The sequence below is a fragment of the Equus quagga genome, chromosome 13 (assembly GCF_021613505.1).
Source record: "Equus quagga isolate Etosha38 chromosome 13, UCLA_HA_Equagga_1.0, whole genome shotgun sequence".
NCBI classification, from domain to species: Eukaryota; Metazoa; Chordata; class Mammalia; order Perissodactyla; family Equidae; genus Equus; species Equus quagga.
In genome coordinates this window covers 78,658,811-78,676,513 of record NC_060279.1, presented here as the reverse complement: position 1 = coordinate 78,676,513, position 17,703 = coordinate 78,658,811, and positions in this window count along the sequence as shown.

Genomic DNA, 17,703 nt, shown 5'->3' with positions numbered 1-17,703 from the left:
TCGTTAATTGATTGAATGTAATCGAATGATCAGGCCCTTTAAAAAATTATAGCTTTATGGCGATATAATTCACGTATGATTCATTTCACTGGTTTTTAGTTTACCATCACCACTACAGAATAACAATGTCCTTTTGACACTTGAGAGAGGATTTTTGGACAAAAAGAGAAACACCAGTCAATGTGGCAAGTTAACTACGGAATACCGCACCCAGGAGTACTAGGGACCATGACGTTCAGGCTGACTAAGGACCCTGGTGGGAAGAGAGGTCCGAACGCGAGGGGCTGAGCTGGGCGTGCAGGGAGGTCGGGAGAAGCCGCTTCATCCTTTGAGGTTGGAGTGGAGGCTGACGGCCTGTCTGAACGCCCTTGCCCCACAGTCAGAACCTGCTTCCCGAATCCCAAGCACGTCGGTTCCCCTGCCGACATCCCTTCCCACGTTCTCTTGCTCCTGCGGGGGAGGGCACCTTGCCTTCAAGGCAAGTTGTTTGGGGTGGGGGTCCCCGCCCCTCCTCTGCTTCAGAGAATGCCAGGCTCCTCCCAGGCCAGCCCCAGGACGGCCAGCCCCGTGGGGTGGGGAGAAAGCCTCGGAGGGTCCTGAGCTCTGGGATTTCACACTCTACCTCTGTCTGACCCTCTTGGAAGCCTTTCCTTTGCTGCTTTTGGCTCTAGCCAGGCCATCCTGCAGCCAAACCTGGGAGAAATGAGTCGGGGGAGCCTACAGGCCAGAGCACCAGGAGTCAGATGAGCAAATGGTGGCAGCAAGCTGGGGACAGGCTCAGCCCTGAGGGGTGGGACAAAGGAAATGGGCCACTGGCAGGCATGACTTTCCTTCTTACTAACCACGCCTACGTGGAGGAGGCAGGCTGCACCTCCGGCAGCAGAGGGGAGAAAGGGCCCGTGAACCGGCTTACTGGACGGTCAGAGCTGGACTTGCTTCTCTCCACCCTTTTCCTCACTCGGCGGCAAGTCCACGAGCAGAAGGCCCACAAGTGAGGGCACGGCGGTGTCTTCTGGGCTGGAGGGTTGCGGGGCTCCATCATGACCCCAGGAAACAGGAAGCCCCAGCCCCCCGTGGACGTGGGTTGGAGCGCTCTCTCCTCCCCGTGACGCCCCGGAGCCAAGTCCAAGCTGTTTCACCGGAACACTCTCTGCTCTCACCGCCATGGGCTCCAGCCTGGAGAATGCCCGCTGTCGCCCTCTGCCCCTGGCCCTCACTGGGGAGACAAGAATTCCATGGCAGAGGCCAAGCCACAGTTTACAGAATCATTCTCTCCTTGTTGGGCACGAGGTGCTTTTCAACTTCTTGCTCTTACAAAGAACAGAGCCGGGGTCCACAGGTCCTTCTGAAACCTGCTCAGAGAACCTCAGTGACAATTCCATTTTGAGTTCTGCCAGGTTCCCTGGGGAGTCCTGGCTGCTCCATCCATCAAATTACAGGCTCAAGGGAGATGCTTCCTTGGGGCCACAGAAGCCTGGTGTGGAGCGAGTGAGGCATTCTGTGTATCGATGAACTGAAAATGTGGACCGCTTGACAAGGGAAGGAACCCGGGGACTGGCTGACCCAGGCAACTCATCGGCAGATAAACATGGACATAAAGGAATGAGGGCATTTGTGCAAGTGTATATTTGTGAGTGTGGGCTCACCCGCACACACACACTTATCTGTACACACACACACACATACATACACTTCCCAGCTCTGCCCACTGAGGGGGCTGGGAGCTGTGACACCACGAAGCAAGGGTCTCAGCATCCCCAGCACCCAGACCTTGGCTACTAAATATCGTCTTCCACTAAAAGTGACCAGGACTCTTGGGAGAGATGGCCAATTCCAGTCTGGGCAGTGGAAATAGCAGATGCTCTGGAATCTCTTGCCACGGTGGATGGCCAAGAAGCCACCCAGGAGCCCAGGGGCCGTCAGCAGACTTGGGAACCAGCTTGACAGGGCACTGAGAGTAACAGATTATGCCCTGTTGAGAAAAATTGTAAGTCACGAGTTCATACTCAGAAAAATAAATAGACAAATAAGTGGCAGTTTGAGGAAGTGGGGGTGTGCACGTAGCTTTATAGTACCTTCCTACAGAATACTTGTTTATAACGAAGAAGGAGAGGGTAACTTTGTGGGGAGGGCCTGGCAGACACTGCTGTATGAAATGGAAAAGCCTCACATGGACGGTAATGGGATGAATTGAAATTTTACCCCCCTCCCTGGATGGGTCGCACCAAGAGGCACAGCCTCACTTCCTGCCGTGCCCACCCAACCAGACTCTCATCTCCAGGAGGCATCAGACATCCTACGAAACAGCCGGGTGCCAAGCCCACGAGGGTCACACACAGACGAGGAAACTGCATGAACTAAAGGAGATGCAGGGGGTGTGACAACCTGGTGCAGAGCAGGACACAGGATAGACAGACCCTCTGCTCTCTGGTCTGATGGGGACGGGGCTTGGACAGACTGTGCTGCTTTCCCATTCTGACAGCACACTGGGGCTTGGGGTGGAAGGTCGTGTTTGCAGGAGCCACACACTCAGGTGCTGGGCCTTGCGGGTCATGGCCAGCTGCCCGGAGGCTGCATTTCCTGCGTGGCTGGCAGCTGCTGTCTGCAGGGCGCCCTGCCCCCAACCCCCTTTGCATGGAGCTGCTGTCCCCCAGAGTCGGTGTTATCCCTGGGTGCGGAGGCTGATCCGTCCACATTCCCAGCTCCCCTCCTCTCTCTGCCAGCCTCTCCTAGTCTGAGCTGAGCCCTCCCGACCGAACACTGCATGCTGCCAGGCGCCTCACGCCAGAGGAGGGCCCTGGCTAGAGGGACTGCAAGGGAGTCCCAGGGGAGCAGTGAGGATGGCCCCCAGAGGTCGCGTGTCTGAGCAAGGCTCCCAGGGACAGGCGTGTCCCTTGCACCCTGAGCATCCACAGGAGGTCCCCAACCTGGTCCACCCACTGCCCACTCCTCCAGTGGATGCCGCATGCAGACGTCCAGGTGAGTGCACCCGCGGGTCAGGGTGTCCCTCCATGGTGCTTCTTCCCTCTGCCCTTACATACTCCACTGTCACCCCAAGCTCTGGCCAAGGAAAGGAAGGGCTGCCAGGTGGGTGGGAAGCCAGCCTGTGCGCTGAGGGGCACCTGGCCTTGCTGGGGAAATGGGAGCCCTTTGGTGCTTTCTTTTCTCCCCCTCGCTTCCTTTGTCCCCACTGTAACTCCCGCACCTACAGGACCTGGGTCCTGCCTCCACCCACTGGACACCAGTAGCAGCCTCCTCCCCAGTATGAGTACCAAAAATGTCTTCAGACATTGACGATGTCCCGGGGGGTCAGAATCACCCTGGTCAAGAACCAGGGGGTCCTCCTATGATCCGCCCTTGTCCATCTGTTAGCCGGCAAGCCTGTGGCCCCTGTGGCTTATGGGCGAAATGACTCCACCAGCTCCGCTGCTGAGCTGGGGAGGAGGGTGGCTGGGGCAGGCATTCCACAGTCCCCTGGGCCTCTGGGGGCCTGGCCCCACTGGAGAGAATAAAGCCAAGTTTACTAGGGACACAAGAGATCCATCTGCCGGGTTTGTGATAAACTCTGGCAGAGACCAAACACAGGCCCCCTTGTAGCCAGCAGCCCGCGGGCCTGGAGTCTGCACGCCCACGGCGCTGAGATCATGCTTGAGAATCCCCAAGCGCACACTCGGCGAGGGCTGGAGGAAGCGTGGAGGATGGAGCTGCCTTGCTGTGATAAGCGAGTCTGGGCTCAGGGGATCCCTGGAGCTGCCCATGGCCTCCCAGGCTGGCTGGCCAGTATGAGGTCCTCTCTTAGGTATGCCGCGCCCCCGGGGGTGGGCGGAGAGAGCCTGGGACTCCACAGAGAGGCCTTGACCCACGCCCACTCGGCCTGGCTGGGGGCCAGGGGCCCCTGTGTGGTCACACCCGGAGGTCCTTGCAGGGAGCAGTGCCAGCGGCCAGGGCGGCGAGGGGGCTGGAGCCCGTGGCTTACCTCCTCCAGCAGCCTGGCTGGCCCGAGCAGGGCTGGGGGGCACATGGTCCTCCCAGGACACAGAGTGACCTGAAGGTGATGTTTAAGCTGGACCAGCCCCCGTAGGCAGGCAGGTGCTGGGCAGAAGGGTCCAGGGGGCCTCTGAGTCCTTTTCCCAGGACAGGTGGGGCTGAGAGGGAAGCAGGGGCCTGCCCGAGACAGAGGCCGGTTTGTCCAGCAGCCCCTAGCTCCAGGTTTCAGAGCAGCCCAGGGTTTCGGCGAGGCATAAACGGCTTATTTGGAGGGTCAGTGACCAGAAGGGTCCAAGGACGACACACAGAAATGAGCTGAAAACCAGACCTGCTGTGCACATCCCAGTCCAGCGTCTGTGGCCCCTCCCTCTGGGTCCTTCAGCCACCGGCCCCCGAGACCTTTCTGTCTGAGAGATCAGGGAGTTGATGGCTAGCTGGAGGACAAATCCAGGTTTTGTGGGGCCTACAGCTTACATAATTTTGGGGGGTCTTTTTTAAGAAAAGCAATACAAATTCAGGGACACCAGACTTTTCACAACAGTGAATGCTTAGTTCCTGTGCTGGCGTCACCGTATCGTTGCCGGGTGCACTAGCCACGTGGGCGGTCGGATCTCCCTGGGCACCGTTCCTCCACCCACAACAGTGAGCAGAGGCTTAATCCTACTAGAAGAGACAGCAAACCCACCAACACACCCCACCAAACCCAAGTGCTCTGCATTCCCGCTCGCTGCCCCTCGGCCAGGCCCCAGACGTGCAGGAGCCACTGCAGTGCCAGGAGGGGAGGGTGTGGGGCTGTGCAGCGGACATAGCCAAATGCACTTAAGAAGACACCATGGGGCGGGCCAGTGGCGCAATGGTTAAATTCCCACGTTCCACTTCGGTGGCCCGGGGTTCGCGGGTTCAGATCCCGGGTGCAGACCTACGCACGGCTTGTTAAGCCATGAGGAGGCATCCCACATACAAAATAGAGGAGGATTGGCAACAGATGTTCGCTCATCTACAATTTTCCTCAGCAGAAAAGTAAATAAACAGAAAGAAGACGCCTCACTCTGCAAACTTTATGGAAGCTCACAGCCACGGGAGCACACGGCCAGGGCCCCTCCCAGGGCCTCGGAAGGGCTGCAGCCCTTTGGGGCGGGCAGGGCCCCTATGCGCACCTCCCTGTGTCAGCAGAGGTCCAGTCGGGCAGCAGGGCCATCTGCAGCCAGCCTTCCCCAGCGGGTTTGAAAGCCCAGCTCTGCCCACCTGGGTTTCCAGCCTGGTTCCAGGGTGGACCCTGACTGGCTGTGTCTTCCGGGAACCCCAGACCGCTGTCCGCTGTGCAGACAAGCCAGCTGCCAGTGGGTGCAGCTCTCTGCACCTCCTCTCCTTCCTCGGCCCCCTCTGGGCACTGCGACCACTCCGACCCTCACCTCTCACCCTTCCTCCTGACGAGAGAGCAGCTATCTTGACATCCGCATGGGTATCTGGGTCCTCAGGGAACAAAGCCAGTGGTAACAGCAGCAACAGCAGTGATAATAACAGCAACAACAACATCAATGACCTGGCGGCAGCCCACCCTCGCTGCCCTGGCACCCGCAGCCTGGTGCCCTGTGAGTCTTCGCCCTCTGCCTCACTTTCTTCTCCAGGTAGATCTCAAGGAGGAGGAGGAGCCAGGCCTGAGCAGGGCAGGCCTTGGACTCCAGGTTTGTTCTGGGCGTGTCTCATCCTTCTGGAGGCCCACCAGCGGCCACCCCCCGCAAGGGCCCAGGCACTTGGGTTTGCAGAGAGGACAGCAGTGAGGCGGGCAGGGTGGAGTGTAGGCTCAGTGTGATCTGGCGCCATCTTAGAAAGCAAGCGGCGTAGTAAGGGGGTCTTTGGCGCCGCCAGAGTGTGAACCAGAAGCCTGATCCAGGTCTGAGTTCCACAGAAGAGGACAGGGACTGAGAGGAAGCCCGTCCACTGGAGCCCTCGCAGACCCTGGCCTGTCCTCTGGCATTGCAGTGTGTCATCTCCTTCCTCTAAACCAGCTGCTGGCCCCACACCCCCGACTCTGCTCAGGACAGTCCCTGGGCCTCTCACACAGCCCTGGCTCACACGTAACCCTGGCTGGGGGACACCAACAAACCTCTAGTCTGACCCACCAGCCCCGGGCCTGCATCAGGGAGCTGGGGACTCTGCTCAAGATAGGCAGTGGCTGTGGGGCTGACCCCTCCTGCCAGGGCCAAGAGCAGGAAACCACCTCCCGAATGAGCCACCTCTGGACGCAGCGAGACAGGTCCCTCAGCTCCTGTTTGGACCCGGAGCCCATTGCCACACATGCCTCGTGCAGTCTGGAACACAGAAGCCGGGCCAGGCTCACTGACCTGTGGCTTCAAACGGCTGGGCCACAAGGATGCGGTGGGACAATCCTCCTGAAAATGAGACTTGGTTGGGGCAAGGAGGAGGCTCACACGTTGGGGAGGGCATCTGAGAGACAGAGATAGAGAGAGACAGGATAGAGAGAGATAGAAACAGAAAGAGACAGAGAGAGACAGAGATAGAGACAGAGACAGAGAAACACAGAGACAGAGACAGAGAGAAAGAGAGACAGAGACAGGATAGAGACAGAAACAGAGATAGACAAAGAGAGAGACAGAGAGAGAGATAGAGAGAGAGAGATAGAGAGACAGAGACAGAGATAGAGAGACAGAGAGAGAGATAGAGAGAGAGGGAGGGAAAACGCTTTCATGGGCGATGATGTAAGCAGTTTTCCTCCCAGCCACGTGCCCTCTGGGACATGCTGAGTCCAGACCACAGGCAAACCCCTTGGGAGACCAGAAGAGCTGAACACTGGCCCTGGGGAAGGTGCTGACGGGGTGCAGGGCGAGGAGAGGCCAGGCCTGGGTTTGGAGGCCAGGTGCTGTGTGCTTTCACACAAGCAGCCTCACCTCTCTGGGCCTGTTTCCCCGCTCCCCTGGTTAAACTGGGAGTGATTCTGAAACGCATTTGTCTCACGAGGTCACGTCAGGATTCTGTGCGAGGGTGCACAGTAAGCACTTGGCACGATTCGCGGCTCTGAGGCTCGATGAACGGCGGCAGAGGCGACTTCAGCACAGAGCCCCGCGCCCCATGCGATGGCTGAACAGGCGCAGGTTCCAGCTCTGCTCTGCAGCGCGCTTGGCGGTGACCCCCTGGGCTGTGCCGCTGGGTGTGGATCTTGGGGAAAGCCCAGTTGCTTTGGGCAGAGCAGTAGGTCTGTGCTGGGATCCCTGGGAGGTGCCAGGCACACGGAGACACGTGAGCAGCTCGGGGTTCAGGCCTTCAGTCAGGTGACATGTCCGTCCCTTAAGTCACGGAGTGTGGATGGCCTGAGACCAGCAAGGGCAGAGGCTGAGGGGGAGGCCCTCGTTGCTGGGACCAGGGAAAGGCGCCCTGACCTATTCCTTGCCCTCCGCCAGCTCCTGCCCCGCCTCCTACATCAAGCCCTGCAGGAAGCCATGCCCTGGGGCCTGGGCGGGGCTGCAGAGACCACCCAGGGACAGATGGTGAAGGGCGCGTGCGCCATGAGCATCTCTCAGACCTCGGACCCAGCTCCGGGGTCTGGAGGGCCAGCTGCAGAGAGGCTGCTCCTCACACAGGCTCATGGCCCTCAGGTTTACTGCTGTGCTGAAGCGTGAGACCAGGACGGGCTCCTTCCCACCGTGGAGAATCCTGCAGCCTTCCCTAAACTCATCATTTTCCCTGTTGGGTAACGTTGGCCTCTGTTCATTTGCGTTGGAGGCTGAGTCGTGGCGATTGTGTCGTAGCTGTTGGATTCTCAGTCACTGGGGGAAACCAGGCCCGGTGATCGATTGTCTCTCTAACTGCCATGGGTGCCAGAGGCAGTGAAGGTCTGGCCTGATCCCAGGGCCAGAGATGGAGGAGAAGCCTGCCCACACCCCCTGCAGGCCTGTCCCTCCCACCCCTGCCCATGCTAGACCCCGGACATCCACACCTTCCTCTGTTTCCATCTGCTGAGTGGTCCTGCTTTCCATTGCCATTTGTGGCCAAGCGCCCAGAGAGCTCACCCTCACTCATCTTCCCGTGGCCTGTCCATGTGCAGCTGCCTGCTGAGGGGGCCAGGTGGGCAGGGCTCCTGCGCTGAACAGTGAGGGCTGGCCTTACGAGGGTGCACGGTGGCCCACTCACGGGAATGGGGGTGGGGTGAGGGGAGGCAGAGTCTGTGGCAGCGAGGCAGGCGGGTGAGGCGACGTGGTGGTGAGGCCGGAGGAACTTCTTTTCTGACTGCTCTAATGACGAAATAAGGAAGCGGCACCAGCAGAGTGAGGGTGGGGCGTGTAACAGGTTCAAGGCAAGGGGCAGGGAGAAGGGCTGGCCAGGCAGAATGAAGGGTGGTCCACTGGGAAGTGAGGGGTCTCACAATGAGCACGCAACCAGCTAGAGGGGGCCTTTCTCCCAGCTAATCGATGCAGGTGCAGGTGCAAACCCCTAAGTGTGGGGTTTGGGGAAGCTGAGGAGCAGGAAGGGAGGCCCTGGAGTTCAAGCTGGGCCAGGAGGGAGGAGAGGGCGTGATGGGCGGCGGTCAGTGGGTTATGGCTCCTGAACAGGGTGAGGGAGTCCTGGGGTCAGGATGAGAGGAAGCGGGACAAACAAACAGGAGACAAGAGCCAGGACAACATGTGCTTTGTCATCCACGGGCCGGGACAGTCTCCCTTTATGAGATCTTCTCTACCAGCTTTCAGTAAAGTTTCACGATTTTTCCCCCGTAAACACCGTACGCCTCTTTAATGGGATTCATTTGCTGATATTTTATGTATTTCAAGGCGACTTTAATGGTGACATTTTAACATTTCAAGTGATTGCTGCCAGTATATAGAAACGAGGTAACATTTTGTATATTGAGTTTGATCCCCAAAACCTTGCTGAGCTCTCCTAATAGTTCTGAGAATTCATCTTTGGAAACTATTTGGAATTTTCTAGAACACAATGACATCCTTTGCAAATAAGGAGTTTGCCTCTCCCTTTCCATCACGGATGCCTCGTTTGTTTTCTCCTCCTCTGCTGCTCTGAAGATCCAGCACAATGCTGAACCCGGGTGGTGAGGACAGCACCCCCGCCGTGTCCTGAGTTGAGGTGAGTGTGCTGTTGGCTGTCCAACTTTTGTGGAAACCCTTGATCAAGTTAAGGAAGTTCCCTTTTATTTCTAGAATGCTAACTGCCTTTTTCTTTTTCTTTAACATTTTGAATGAATGCTGAAGTTTATCAAGAGCTGCTCCTGCTTCTGTTGAGATGATCATATGACCTTTTCTCCTTTCTTCTGTTAGAGTTGGGTCACACTGGACGACACTCTAAGGTGAAACCAGGCTGCACTCAGGAGCTACACACACGTGGGCATGATGAAAACCTAAAGGATTTATCGTACTGATCCTTGTGAATCAGCATAATTAGCAAGGGAGCTCAGCAAGGTTACCAGATACAAAATAAAATCTCAAACCCAATTTTGTTTCTCTGTACCAGCAAGTCAGTTCATGAACAATATTCTGTCTGTACATTGCTGGATCTCACTTATTAATATTTTGCTTAGAACTTTTTATCTATGTCTGAGTAACATTGTTCTGTAATTCTCTCTACTGATCTTTTTAGCATTTTTATGCCAAAGATATGCTAGGTTCATAAAATGAATTGGGAAGTATTCTGTCTCTATTTTCTGGAAGAGTTTATAAAAGAATAATTTCTTCTTTGAGTGTTTGGTAGCACATTCTTCACTTTGGATATTTTCTTCCACTCTATGTTCCGGTTCACTAATTCTCTTGTCAGCCATGTCTAATCTGCTACTATACCTATATATGGAATTCTTAATTTTGATTATCCTACTGGAGTCATAGAATTACCATTTGGTACTTTAAAAACGTTTCCAGTTCACTGTGTAAATTCTCAACATTTTTTTTTTCTCTCTAAACATTGTAAGCAGATTATATTTTAAAGTTTGTGGGATAACTCCAACATCTGGTGCCAGAATGGGTCTGCTTCATCATCTGCTGCTTCTGTAGGTTTTGTTTTCTCGTTTGCCTAATTATTTCTGATTGTGTGCAGGATAGTATATGTGCAAAATTGCTTGTGGACAGAATTTGATATTATCTTCCTCCCACAAGCATCAACATTTGCTTCTGCCAGGCAGCTGAGGATGCTAGCAATGCAAGATCACAGCCGGATGTCAGTGTCAGAGACAACATGAAGCTGATTGTTAGTGGCCCCCCCTTCCCCCCAAGGCCCAGGATGCAGCATTTCAGGATCCCAACCCAAGTGAGGGGTCCCCTGGGGCCCTCTTCATGCCGCACACTGCAGAGGTGGCAAAAGCACAGTGTAGCCATTCAGCTGCCACTTGCTGGATCAGCAGCCGTCCCAGAGGAAACGTGACCCCAACTGCCCACCCATCTCTCGCACTCCTGCCTCTCTTGGACCCTTGACTGGTGACCCCGTCCTCTTGTGAGCTTCCTGGAGACTTTAAGCACATTCTGCAATTTCAGCTAGCAACTCTGCTGCCCTAGCAGGAGAGCAGTCTGCAATCTACACAGGGGCCCCAGGCTGGCTCCCCTCCATTCTTGCCTTCTTTGGATTGACTGGGTACTTTTCTAATTGCAACTTTCCCCCCATCAGTTGGGAAGTTATTTCTAGGTTTTTAATGGATAAGGAATTACAACTTAATGGACCCAAATCCCAATTTATTAGTTTCCTACTGTCTTCCCAAACACTCCCTTTGCCATATGCTAATTCTATTTTTCTTTTTAAGCCTCATAAGGTATTATTTTCTTTATACAGTCAGTTTTTTAGACTACTCACATATGTACCACTTTCTGTTCTTCTTCTCTTCCTGAATTTCAGATCTTCTATCTGGGATCACTTTCCTTTTGCCAAAAGAACAGTCTTTAAAACCTCCTTTAGTGCATGTCTGTGGGTGGCAGACTTTTGTCCTTTATGTGATTAATTGATTAATTGATTGATTGGTGAGGAAGAGACTGGCCCTGAGCTAACATCTGTGCCAATCTTCCTCTACTTTGTATGTGGGATGCTGACACAGCATGGCTTAATGAGCAGTGTGTAGGTCTGCACCTGGGATCCAAACTGGCAAACCCTGGGCCACTGAAGCAGAGTGTGCAAACTTACCTACTAGGCAACCAGGCCAGCCCCTGTATGTGTGTTTTATTTTTAAAAAACCAAAAAACAACAAAAAAAATTTACTTGAAGAATGACAGAGAAAAGCACGCAGTCACAGCACCCCTTCTCACAAAGTGAGTGCACCCGGTTTGAGAAATACGCCACCACGAGGCTCCCCTCATCACTACCACCTCTTCCTCCCCAGAGGGTTTCTAACAACAGCCATGACTCTGCCTGTGTTGAAATGGGCATAAATGGGACCACGTGCAGTATGTCCTTTCTTTCCATTACTCTGCGTGTGCAACTCATCAGTGTGTGTGGCTGCAAGAGTGGCAATCCATTCATTTCCATGTCTGTTTAGTATCCCGAGGAATGAGCTGGCTGCAAGGAGGTACCCATTTTGCTGGTGATGGGTATCTGAGGATTTCTCTTTGGGGCTCAACAATGGGCTGCTGGGGCGTCCTGGCTCATGTCTTCTGAAGCACACATGCCGGCATTCTGTTGGGAAGATCCTGGAGGGACTGCTGGACCATTGGTGTGCGTGTGCTCAGGTCAGCAGAAGGTGACTCACCAGTTTCCACAGTGGTTGCATTTCCCAATAGCTCATATCCCTCAATATCGTTAGTCTTTTAAATCTTAGTGATTCTGGGGGCATCTCATGCTGGTTTTGATTTGCCCAGTGAAGGTGATCACTTTTTCAGATGTTTACTGACCACTTGGAGATCTCTGATTACATGTCTGTTCACAAGTTCATGACTTTTGTCTTTTGTTTGGGTGCAGGGAAAAGGGGACAAAAGTTCATTAATCATTAGATAATTCAGCAGCAATGAATAAATCACAGTTATAACCCTTGTTTCTGAATATGACCAGGGTGGCTTTCCTCTTCCATCCCCATTCCCTCTTCCGTAGGCTCTTGGTGGCACCCCAGAGCGTGGTCCATTTAAGCATGGAGTTGTCTGCATTACCTTACAGGTAATAAAACACCTTATTACCTCATAGACCCCAGATATAAGTTGCTGATTGGCTAAAAGGACAGCAGATATCTACCCCACTCCATAGCCTGACTGTCCTCTTCTAATGTTGTCTTTTGATTAACGAAGTTCTCAATTTGCACAAACTCCAATCTGTCAGTCTTCTCCTTTACACTCAGTGCTACTGTATCCAGTTTAAGAAAACTTTGCTAACTCCAAGGTCACGCAGAGATCTGCTTCGTTACCTCCCTTTTGCATTTCGCTCCATAACTGATTTTGTATAAGATGTGAGATGGGATTAATAATTGTTTCCTTTATGTACACCTAATTGACCCAGAGCCACTTATTGACGGCAGCGTCCTTCCTTGCTGAACTGTAGTGTCTCTTTCCAGCTCTGTATTCTGTGCCAGGCTCTCTGTCCATTCTCACTCTAACGTCACGCTGCCTTGCTTTCGGGCAGCCCTCGGGACTCCAAAGTGGTCCTTCCAGACTGTCTTCCCTGTTCTTGGCCCTCTGCATTTTCAAATACGTTCTAGAATAAGCTTGTCAATTTCCACAAAAATCTCTACTGGGATTTCAATTGGGATCACACTTAATCCACCATTTAGGGAAGAAGTGACATTTTTGCAGTATTGAGGCTTTCAATCCACAAACAGGCCATATACTTCAATTTTTAGGTTTTCTTCACTTTCCTTCAATAATATTTCACAGCCTGCTGTTTCAAGTATCTTTTGTTATATTTATTTCTACATAGTTGAAGTATCTGAAAGACTATAATAAACAGCATTTGTAAGTGATCATTTTTGTTTGTTTCTGGTATTTAGAAATAGAACGGATTCTTGTATGTTGAGCATATGACCAGCGACCTTGCTAAATCCACTCACTGATTTTAATAGTTTCCCTGTGGATTTTTTCCATATATAACTGCATCATCTGCGAATAATGACAGTTTCGTTTCTGGCTTTCTAAGCCTTATACCTTTCAATCTCCTTTTCTGAGTAGGTTCTGCAGCACAGTGCTGAACAGAAGTGGTGCTGGGGGGCCATCCTTCTCTCAACCCCACCTCGAGGACACAGCTTTTGATACTTCACAATTAAGTAGGAGGTTTGTCACAGATTTCTTGTTTGGTCAGATTCAGAAAGTTCCTGTCTATTTCTAGCTTGCCAAAAAACTTTCTTAATCACGAATGAATGGTGCATTGTGTAAATGAAATGATATGGTTTATTTCTTTGTTTTGGTGAATTATATTGATTTTTTAATATTATGGAAAACTTGCATTCCTGAACCCAACCCAACTTGGCCATAAAATATTCTCATTTAATATCATTGAATCCAGCTTGTTCACTCTTCGCTTAGGATCGTTTAGGATAGTCAAGAGAAACACTGGCCCATAACTAACTTTCTCCCTCTCCTTCTCTCTCTTTCTTTTCTTTGAAACATCTGTCAGGTTTTGGTGTCAAGGTTATGCTGCCTCATAAAACAACACAAGATATGAGCCTCTTTTTTCGATCTGCGGAAGAGTTCATAACAGAGTACTGCTCTTTCTTAAACATTTGAGAAGACTTAAGAGTGAAGTGACCTGAGCTTGGAGTTTTCTTTGTGACAAGTTATAGGTAAGATTTCATAAAGATAGGAGCTATGAAGAGTGATGTCAGTGAGATGCCACTCCAGGAGTTTCCAGTGCCCGTCTCCTCTCAGAAACATCAATCTGAACAATGATCCACACATGAAAATGCTTCACAAGCGCTAAGGATTCCAGATGAGGGATTACAGCACGTGATGGAGCATAGAAATAAGATGCATTGAAGAGGGTAGAACAGACAGTTTCACACGACCCCTTGTTCCCTTCCCCAGGCCCAGGCCGCCCAGCACAGAGACACCCTGCCCATAGGGCAAAGAGAGTGCAGTGAGCGCCCAGCTTTACCACAGACTCAGCAAGGCCCGCAGGTGCAGGCCTGTGCCAGTGAGCCCAGGCAGCAGGCACGCCTGCCAGGGCCTCGGCCCAGGTTCTTGGATGGCTGACTGGTCCAGAATTTTGCCTGCTAAAGCCAGTCTGTAAAGTACAGAAGAGGTGCCCGCTCCTTCAAACATGCAGACACCAACACGAGGCAACAAGGATTACAAATAATCAAGGAAACATGACACCACAAAAGGAAACTAATAAAACTCCAATGACTGACCCTAAGGAAATGGAGATCTACAAAATGTCGGGAAAGAATGCCAAATAATCCTTTTAAAGAAATTCAGTGAACTATAAGAAGAAGCAGATAGACAACTAAACACAAATAGGAAAACAATACGTCAACACATGAGAAGTTCACCAAAGAAAGAGAAAACATTTTTAAAAACCCCAGACAGCCTAGAGTTAATTCAATAGAGAGCTTCAACAAAAGACTTGAGCAGGCAGAAGAAAGAGCTAGTGAGCTAGAAGACAGGTCATTTGAAATCATGTAGTCAGAAGAGCAAGAAGAGAAAAGAATGATAAAGAGTGAAGAAAACTTGCATGAACTATGGGATACTATTAATAGAAACAATCTACACATTAGTGGAGTCCCAGAAGGAGAAAAGAGGGAGAATGGGGCAGACAGTTTATTTAACAAATAATGGCTGAGAATGTCCCAAATACGGGGAGAGATTTAGACATCCAAGTTCATGAAGCTCATATATCCCCCTAAAATTTCAACCCAAAACAATCTTCTCCAGGATACATTACAACAAAACTGTCTAAAATCAAAGACCAATAGAGTGTTTTAAAACAGCAGGAGAAAAAAATTTCCTCACATATAAGGGAACCCATAAAAGGCTATCAGCATGTTTCTCAGCACAAACTATGCAGGCCAGGAGAGAGTGGGATCATATATTCAAAGTGATGGAAGAAAAAACCCACCAACAAAATACCCAGCAAAGTTGTCCTTCAGAAATGAAGACGAGATAAAGACTTTCCCAAGCAAACAAAAGGTGAGGGAGATCATCACCACAAGACCTGTCTTACAAGAACGCTAAAGGAGGTCTTTAAGCTTGAAGCTAATTAGTAACGTGAAAAAAAAGGAAAATACAGAACACTCTGGTAAAATAAGAATACAATCAAATAAAGAAAACTCTAATACTATAATGTGGTGGTATGTTAATCACCTAACTGTAGTATAAAGGTTAAAGAACAAAAGTAGTAAAAATAACTACAGCTACAATAATTTCTTAATGGAACACAATGTAAAAAGATGTAAACCTGTGGCATCAAATTGGGGGCAGGGGAGTAAAAGTGTACAGTTTTTGCATGCAATCAAAGTGGTTATCAGTTTTAAAAAGACTTTAAATCCACAAGATGTTTTATGTAATCTTCATGGTAACCGCAAAGCAAAAACCTACAGAAGATTCACAAAGATAAAGAAAAGGGAATCAAAGCATAGCACTGTGGAAAATCATCAATTCACAAAGGAAGACAGCAAGTGAGGAAGAAAGGAACAATAAAACAGCCCAAAACAGTTAATAAGATGGCATTAGTAAGTGAATTGCTATCAATAATTACTTTAAATGTAAATGGATTAAATTCCCCAATCAAAAGGCATGCAGTAGCTGAACGGATGAAAAAACAACTCCACTGCATGCTGTCTAAAAAGAGACTCACTCTTCAGCTTTAAGGACCTACATAGGCTTAAATTGAAGGGATGGAAAAGATATTCCATGTAAACGGACAACAAAAGACAGCAGAGGTAGCAAAATACATTAAAAATAGACTTGAAGCCAAAAACCTCAATAAGAGAGAAGGTAATCATATAATAATCATCAAGAAGATATAACAGTTGTAAATGTACATACAGCTCACAGTGCTGGTTTTTTGAAAAGATCAACAAAATTGACAAAGCTTTAGCTAGATTGACTAAGAAAAAAAGAGAGGACTCAAACAAATAAAATCAGAAATGAAAGAGGAGACATTGTAACAGATATTACAGAAACACAAAGAGTCATAAGAGATGACTATGAACAATTATACACCAACAAACTAGATAACCTAGAAGAAATAAACGAATAAATTCCCAGAAACATACAACCTACCAAGACCGAATCAGGAAGAAATAGAAAATGTGAAGGGGCCACTACCAAGTAAGGAGATTAAACAGTAATCCAAAACCTACCAACACAGAGAAGCCCAGGACCAGATGGCTTCACTGGTGAATTACACTAATCATTTAAAAAAGAATTAATGCGAATCCTTTTCAAACTCTCCAAAAAAACTGAAGAGGAGGGAGCACTCCCAGACTCATTCTACAAAGTCAGCATTGCCCTCGTACCAAAGCCAGATGAGGACACTGCAAGAAAACCACAGACCGATATCCTCAGTGAATACAGATGCAAAAATTGTCAATAAAATACTAGCAAGCGAATTCAACAGCCCATTAAAGGACCACACACCATGATCAAGTGGGATTTATCCCTGGGGTGCAAGATGGTTCAACACACACAACTTAATAAACATGAGATGCCATATCAATAGAATGAAAGATAAAAATCATACAATCATCTGAATAGATGCAGAAAAGCATTTTACAAAATACATCCTCTCATAATAAAAACTCTCAACAAATAAGAGTATAGAAGGAACATACTTCAACATAATAAAGGCCATATATGACAAGCTCACAGCTAACATTATACCCAACAGAGAAAGGTTGAAAGCTTTTCCTCTGAGATCAGGAACAAGACAAGGGTGTCCACTCTCACCACTCCTGTTCAACACAGTACTGGAAGTCCCAGCCAGAGCAATCAGGCAAGAAAAAGAAAAGGCAGCTAAATCAGAAAGGAAGAAGTTAAATTGTCTGTTTGGAGATGATCTTATATACAAAAAAATCCTAAAGACTCCACCAAAAAACTCAGTATTAATAAATAAATTCAGTAATGTTGCAGGATGCAAAACTAACATACAAAAATCAGTTGTGTTTCTGTACACTAACAACGAACTATCTGAAAAAGAAATAAAACAATCTTGTTTCCAATAGCATCAAAAACAACAAAACACTTAGGAATAAATTTAACCAACGAGGTGAAAGATTTGTATACGAAAATCATAAAATATTGATGAAAGAAATTAAAGATGACATAAACAAAGGGCGATATCTCATGTTCATAGGTCAAAAGAATTAATATTGTTAAAATGCCCACACTACCCAGAGCCATCTGTAGAGTCGATGCAATCCTTATCAAAGTTCCAATGACATTCTTCACAGAAACAGAAAAAACAATCCTAACATTCTTCATGGAACTACAAAAGACCCCGAACAGCCAAAGCAATCTTCAGCAGGAAGAACAAAGCTGGAGACATCACAATTCCTGACTTCAACCTATACTACAAAGCCATAGGAGTCAAAACAGTATGGTACAGGCATAAAAACAGAGGCTCCACCTGGATCCACAGTCCTGCTCTTGAAGAAAATCCCTTACAATTTCCTTTATAGGAGAGATCAATCGACAGGTAACACCTTCATTTTTGTTTATAAGTGGATTTTTAAATATCACCCAATTCTTTATTTTTAATAACTTTGATGTAATTTATATACCTACGTAAGACAATTTATACACACTACATAAAACAATGAAATTAAGAGCCCAGAAATAAACCCATACATCTATGGGC